Source organism: Eumetopias jubatus, unplaced genomic scaffold (genome assembly GCF_037043125.1).
Source record: "Eumetopias jubatus isolate StellerSeaLion01/CBP00866 unplaced genomic scaffold, mEumJub1_p1.0 scaffold_10, whole genome shotgun sequence".
Lineage (NCBI taxonomy): Eukaryota > Metazoa > Chordata > Mammalia > Carnivora > Otariidae > Eumetopias > Eumetopias jubatus.
The window spans coordinates 48,965,987-48,974,066 of record NW_028274816.1 but is presented as its reverse complement, the minus strand read 5'-3'; the positions used below and the strand labels follow the sequence as shown (position 1 = coordinate 48,974,066).

Genomic DNA, 8,080 nt, shown 5'->3' with positions numbered 1-8,080 from the left:
TGACTTTGGGATCACAAATAAAATTTTAGCAGGTAGGTAAGTTCACAAATATGGAATGCACAAATAATGAGAATCAACCAATTTACTACCTGGCCCTTTACAGAAAAAGGTTGCCAGCCCCTGTTTTAGAATATATCCCTCTTAGTTATAAAATTAGAATATTTAAAAACTACTTAAAGTAATTCCATTCCTGTGCCATCAATAATTTCTCTAATTGACTGTAACATATTAAATATATTAAAATCTGGGCTCCTGGGTGGCTCAGTTGGTTTTGGTTGGGCGGCCGACTCTTGGTTTTGGTTCAGGTCATGATCTTGGGTGGGCTCCTGGCTCCATGGGGAGTCTGCTTGAGGATTCTCTCTCCACTCTGCCCCTCCCCCTGCTCACTCTCTCTGTCGCTCTCTCAAATGAACAAATAGATCTAAAAAAGCCTTATAAATAAAAATCCATAAATGAGAAAAAATGGAGTGAAAAAGGAAAGCTCTTCTTTATAGCATGTCAGCTATTAAGTTTGATTTTACATCATTATGAACTCAGTTTCAAATATATTTATGATATTTGGTTTTGAAGAGGTATTTTTACAGTATGGTGTTTTCCTTTAAGTTCATGTTCATTTCTATTATATCCTCTCATGCCAGCTATCACCTGCATTTAAATAAAACAGCAACATCATTAGAATGGATACGTCTTGGCATGAAAGCTAGCTATTGGTGAGGTAATAGAACACAATTTATCAGGCAACAGTGAATTTTCTTTGAAGTCAGCTTCTTTCTGATTTCTTCCAATGCTTCATGTTTGCCTTCCCTGCTAGTGACCAACTCTTTTGCTTCTTTACACAGCCTTGACACTCAGTGCCACTTGCATTGGTAGAAACAAGGTGTCCAGGGAATAGCTTTTCCAAAGCCGAGCAAAAGTTGGGTGAATGAATTCTAATTACAGAAGCAGTGTTGGTAGCTTGTGTGCACCCTCAAATGCATTACTACTGGGGTGCTGGCTTAAGCCTCTATGGTTGCTGGATACCTGTCCAGGGGGAGGGTGCTGCTGCATTGGTCACTCCGTAGGTGTAGATTGCCTGGACCAAAACTCATACTTGCTTACCAAAGGGTTCTACACCCAATTCCAATGTGTTTGTCAGAGAGGGGAGGTTCCCCACACCACCAGGCAATTCTTGGGAACCCGCTGGGGATCCAAAATTCAACTCAATTCTGACACTGTCTACATGGAGATAGCATCAGAGCTCACAGTTTAAAAGCTCTGTCCTACAAGAATTCCCCCAACTACTTCAGATGCCAGTCACAAGTCCAAGTTATCACCTGTTCTTGTGACCAACTGCTATATATTCAAGGTTCCAGTGACTTCCTCCTTGGGTTCAATTAATTTGCTAGAGCGGCTCATAGAACTCACAGAAACATTTTACTTACTTGAGTACCAGTTTATTATAAAAAGCTATAACTCAGGAACAGACAGATGGAAGGGAAGCATAGGGCTTCTAAAGCATAGACCCTAATCCTTAGGTGTTCCAAAAGTCACCTTATTAAAGAAGACATCCAAATGGCCAACAGACACATGAAAAAGTGCTCAAAATCGCTCAGCATCAGGGAAATCCAAATCAAAACCTCAGTGAGATACCACCTCACACCAGTCAGAATGGCTAAAATTAACAAGTCAGGAAATGACAGATGTTGGTGGGGATGCGGAGAAAGGGGAACCCTCCTACACTGTTGGTGGGAATGCAAGCTGGTGCAACCACTCTGGAAAACAGTATGGAGGTTCCTCAAAAAGTTGAAAATAGAGCTACCATATGATCCAGCAATTGCACTACTGGGTATTTACCACAAAGATACAAATGTAGGGATCTGAAGGGGTACGTGCACCCCAATGTTTATAGCAGCAATGTCCACAATAGCCAAACTGTGGAGAGAGCCAAGATGTCCATCAACAGATGAATGGATAAAGAAGATGTGGTATATATACACAATGGAATATTATGCAGCCATCAAAAGGAATGAGATCTTGCCATTTGCAACGACATGGATGGAACTGGAGGGTGTTACACTGAGTGAAATAAATCAATCAGAGAAAGACATGTATCATATGACCTCACTGATATGAGGAATTCTTAATCTCAGGAAACAAACTGAGGGTTGCTGGAGTGGTGGGGGGTGGGAGGGATGGGGTGGCTGGGTGATAGACAGTGGGGAGGGTATGTGCTATGGTGAGCGCTGTGAATTGTGCAAGACTGTTGAATCACAGATCTGTACCTCTGAAACAAATAATGCAATATATGTTAAGAAAAAAAAAAAAGAAGAAGATAGCAGGAGGGGAAGAATGAAGGGGAGTAAATCGGAGGGGGAGATGAACCATGAGAGATGATGGACTCTGAAAAACAAACTGAGGGTTCTAGAGGGGAGGTGGGGGTGGGGGGATGGGTTAGCCTGGTGATGGGTATTAAAGAGGGCACGTTCTGCGTGGAGCACTGGGTGTTATGCACAAACAATGAATCATGGAACACTACATCAAAAACTAATGATGTAATGTATGGTGATTAACATAACAATAAAAAAATTTAAAGAAAATAAAAAGTCACCTTATTAACCCATCAAAAGATACCTTGATTGTTCTCATCACAGGAAATTCCAATTGTTTTAGGAGCTTTGTGCCAAAAACAAGAGGAAGACCAATTATATATTTCTTATTATAAATCACAATATCACACTTACATCATTGCTGTCATGAGCAGGTGGGCTTCTGAATGTAAAGAGCTCCTCAGTAGCAGCAGGCCAAGGCGTTCTCTTAATGACTTCAAAGCCTATGAGAAATTGCAAATGTATTTGTATCTTTACAAAGATGTATTCTTATATTATTTCATACAGTGACAGAAAGCAATAAAAAATAAACATAGCAATGGAAAAAGGGTGTGAACAGGCAGTTAATCAAAGAAAAAATATATTGTTAATAAGCATACAAATTTAATCAATTTAGTGAGAAGAATGATCTCAAAAGAAGTGTGATTTTAAATGAATTCTTTTGGGGCACCTGGGTGGCTCAGTTGGATAAGCTTCCAGCTCTTGATTTCGGCTCAGGTCATGATCTCAGGGTTGTGAGATTGAGCCTAGCATTGGGCTCCATGCCTGCTTGGGATTCTCTCTCTTCCTCTCCCACTGCCTCTCTGCTCCTGCCCCCCACCCCCAACTTGTGCTCTTGCTCTGGCTCTCTCTCTCAAAAAACCATGAATAAAATAAAATGAATTCTTTTAAATTAGGCAGAGAAAAATTTTAAAGATAAATATCAGGATAGGCATGGAAGTAGAAAATAGTTATGCTCACGAGGGCAGTTTAGTAACATATATCAAAGACCACAGATTCAACTTTTAGAAGTTATTTTAAGGAAATAGTGAAGTAAATGCCCACAAATATGTGTGAATGCTTGTTCACTATGGGATGGTAATAATCTTGGAAGTAGTACATTAATAGGGCAGTAGTTAAATTTGGGGGTTTCATATGTATGCTATTAATCTAGACAAAATATACTATTATAGACTGGTTAAATATGATATATATATGTGATATATAAGTACATATTATTATTTCCAGATTTAGAATGTGCAAACTGCCTGGATCAGCATGACCTTTAGTATTGTTCTCAAGGAAAAATGTACTTCCTAGACATCCACAATAAAAGACAAAAATAATCTATTTGATATGCTCTACAGAATCTATTGAAGTATTCACTGTGACTACAACATGAAAAAAGAAAGTGAAATAAGTATAAATACTGAGACACCATATCAGTCTCCCTGCTCAGCAGGAAGCCTGCTTCTCTCTCTCCCTCTACCCCTCCCCCCTGCTCATGTCTCTCTCTAATAAATAAATAAAATCTTTTTTTTAAAGATTTTATTTATTTGAGAGAGAGAGAATGAGAGAGAGAGCACATGAGAGGGGGGAGGGTCAGAGGGAGAAGCAGACTCCCCGCCGAGCAGGGAGCTTGATGTGGGACTCGATTCAGGGACTCCAGGACCATGACCTGAGCCGAAGGCAGTCACTTAACCAACTGAGCCACCCAGGTGCCTAAAATAAATAAAATCTTAAAAAAAAAAATACTGTGAGACAGATACTACTTTATCCACAGATTATAAAGATCAAAAGAATCTATCATTTTTAATCAATACCCTAATAAGAGATATTAAATGCTCAGCTATTACTAGCATATTTTAAGTATTGTGAAGCATTATATCGTAAAGATATTAGAGGGAAAGGAGATGAAAAGTTGTCAAAGACATTTGGAGACATACGTGTATTAATATTCACTCAAGGTCAATTCAATGTGAACTCATTTGGAAATACTCAGTATTTAAGTTGAATAAAATTCAAAATATAATCTCAATTAGTTTCTTATTGGAAATGGATAAAATAAAAAATTCTAATAAAGAATCATTTGTCTTTATTTTCAAATAAAACCAACATATTAATAATATACATAACTCGGGTGCCTGGGTGGCTCAGTTGGTTGAGTGACTGCCTTCAGCGCAGGTCATGATCCTGGAGTCCCAGGATCAAGTCCCACATCGGGCTCCCTGCTCAGCGGGGAGTCTGCTTCTCCGTCTGACCTTCCTCCCTCTCATGCTCTCTCTCTACAGTTCTCTCTCTCTCTCAATAAGTAAATTTTAAAAATCTTAAAAAAAACTTTAATAATACACATAACTCTATTTCCAAGTAATAAGTTACTAAAAAGTGTAAGTTAAAGATCGCTGTAAAAGCACAGAAATAGATGAGGATACGAGCATTTAATATATGATAAAAGTATTTTAATCTAGTAGGAGAAAGAGGAATAGTTCAGTAGTTGGCTGTGGCATAATTGGGTTTATTCCTGAATGGAAACAGAGCTGACATCCTGTATCACACCATATACAATAATGAATTCCAGATGGATTAAAATGTTAAAATCTGTGTGTATATACACCCACATATATGAAAAACTGCACACTCTATTCCTTTATCCTCTTCCCTCCAAAAGTTTCTATAAACAATACCTTCCTAAGAAACAGAAAACATGGAAATGGTTTGGGAAACCTATTTTATAGAAATGAAATAAATAGAGAAGAATATAAAATAGGAATGTTTATTGAAGCACTACTTTTAAATGGCAAAGAGGAAACAGTCTGAAATATCGAAGTTGGGGAATAGTTGAATAGGTATTGGTATAAGCATACTTGGGTATGCAATATAATGTAACCATTCTAAAAACTAAGTTAAGAGGCACCTGGGTGGCTCAGTTGGTTAAGTGTCCGCTTGTGGCTCAGGTCATGATCCCAGGGTCCTGGGATCAAGCCCAGCATCTGGCTCCCTGCTCAATGGAGCAGGGAGCCTGCTTCTCCCTCTCCCTCTGCCCCTCCCCCCCACTTGTGTTCTCTCTCCCACACTCTGCTCTCTCTCTCAAATAAATAAATAATCTCAAAAAAATAAAAATAAGAACTAAGTTAAATCATCATTTACTGACCGGGAAAATTCAAAATGCAGTTGAATTTAAAAAGCAAATTACAGACAAATGTATAAGGTATCATCCATTTTTTGGGTAAAAATATACTAAAATAAATTGGTTGTGTTAATGTTTAAGTATAAAGAAGTATATGGGGGATATACACAAGGTTCAAAAATTATTTTTTTGTTTATTGGTATTGCTTCATTGGTTTGGGTGCAAATGCATTATCTCTGTAATTTTTTTTTAAAGATTTTATTTATTCGACAGAGAGACAGAGAGAGGGAACACGGCAGGGGGAGTTGGAGAGGGAGAGGCAGGCCTCCTGCGGAGCAGGGAGCCCGATACGGGGCTCGATCCCAGGACCCTGGGATCATGACCTGAGCTGAAGGCAGACGCTTAACGACTGAGCCACCCAGGCGCCCCTATCTCTGTAATTTTTGATGAGGAACTTAACAAATAACAAATAACTTAAAATAGGCTTAAAAAAGAATATATAAAATTTCATTTAGCAGTCCTTGTTTTGATAGTAATGCAAAATATTTGAACAAAATATCCTTTTTTACTAATTCTCTTATTTGCTCTACTTTTCTTTCTTTTAAAAGATTTTTAAATTTAGGGGGAGAGAGAGCACATGCAAGCAGGGGGAGGGGCAGCGGAAGAGAGAGAATCCCAAGCAAACTCCACACGGAGTGTGAAGCCCACTGTGGGGCTTGATCTCACAACCTTGAGATCATGACCTGAGCTGAAATCAAGAGTTGGACGCTCAACTAATGAGCCACCCAGGGGTCCCCACTCCACTTTTCTTAAATTGATTATAAAATATTTTACGGGCATATGCCTGTAACAAAATAACTCAATGTTTTTTAAAAACCAAAACCCTCTAATATGGGATCTAAGAAAAAAGGAAGTGGGGAATGGAAGGACAGACCTGTAACTTTGGGATATTATATGGGATTTTCCTTCCAAGAATGGTATCTATCCAATGGAGGAAGTTGCTGCTAAGCATGAAAATTGAGGCATAGAAAAGATCTATTTCAAAACACTAACCTAACCTAAACAAAGTTAAGATGTGGGACATTTTCTTAACTTCAGATTTCTTTTTTTTTTTTTTAAGATTTTATTTATATATTTGAGAGAGAGAATGAGAGAGAGAGAGAGAGCGCGCACATGAGAGGAGTGAGGGTCAGAGGGAGAAGCAGACTCCCCGCTGAGCAGGGAGCCCGATGCGGGACTCGATCCCGGGACTCCAGGATCATGACCTGAGCCGAAGGCAGTCGCTTAACCAACTGAGCCACCCAGGCGCCCTTAACTTCAGATTTCTTAATCTAGGACTTTTGGTAGGCTTCCACACTCTAATGATAGAGTTAAGTAGTTCCAGCAGAAATAGTATGGCTCACAGGGCTAAAATATTTACTATCTGGCTATTTATGGAAAGGCTGCTAACCTTTCATCTAGAACACAATACATAATTCCAGTGACATTTTTGTTGCTAGTGCAAAACTGTGATGGTCAGGCTAGTTTTCCTCTTCACAGGTTAACTATTTTTAAAATGTACATATATATGCATATAAAATATCTCAACAATGGGATATGCAACATATAAAATATATCCAATTTTTAAACTTGATATGATGCTTAGAATAAAGAACTATATGTAGAAAATATTGGGGCTGAATCAAGTCCTTTAAAAAAAAATCCTTACATTTGGAGCTTACTCTATCCCTGGAAATATATATATTTTTATATTTATTTGACAGAGAGACACAGCAAGAAAGGGAACAAAAGCAGGGGGAGTGGGGGAGGGATGAAGCAGGCCTCCTGCTGAGCAGGGAGCCTGATGTTGATCCCAGGACTCTGGGATCATGACCTGAGCCCAAGGCAGGTGCCTAATGACTGAGCCACCCAGGCGCCCCTGTCCCTGGAAATATTTTAATCTAAACCTGTTCACATCTAAGAAATTCTGGGTAAATTATCTTGTTTTGTACCATTCCTTCCTTTCCTTAAATTTCCTTGGGACCAAGGAGTTTACGCTATTAAAAACTCACTGCTCTAGTCTCCAGAATAAAAGTAACTCATGGGCTGTTTGTGCAGTCCGTATGTCTTCTTTGGCCCTCATGGTGTCCTTAAATAAAAATCTGAACTACCACTTAAAACTCAAGAGCTATTGGGGCACCTGGGTGGCTCTGTTCGTTAAGCGTATGCCTTTGACTCAGGTCATGATCCCGGGGTCCTGGGATCAAGCCCCACATCAGGTTCCCAGTTCAGCAGGGAGCCTGCTTCTCCCTCTTCGTCTGCTCCTCTCCCCACCTCCCATTCGTGCTCTCTCAAAATAAACATTTTTTAAAAAATCAAGAGCTATCACACACTAAAAAATAAAATATCTGGATTCTCTCAAAAAATCAGAAGAGCTGGCAAAATGGGGCCTGTGTTTCTTCACATCAGTTAGCTGGAACCGGGCACTGGATATCATCCTCTTTAGCTACTGTCACAACCAGGTTCATTTCTATTCTTTTAATAAGTACCTATAGTTTGCTATTTTCTTTAGTATGCTTGCATATATCTTCATGGATGACACCGAAAAATACTTTCCTTTTTGGGTGTC

At 39.1% G+C, this 8,080-nt stretch overlaps 1 protein-coding gene across 1 annotated transcript in view; it reads right to left on the bottom strand.

The window, feature by feature from the left end:
• Positions 1–8,080, bottom strand: part of LOC114198943 (uncharacterized) — a 55,034-nt gene that overhangs the window by 19,498 nt on the left and 27,456 nt on the right. The gene's annotated exons all lie outside the window — the stretch shown is intronic.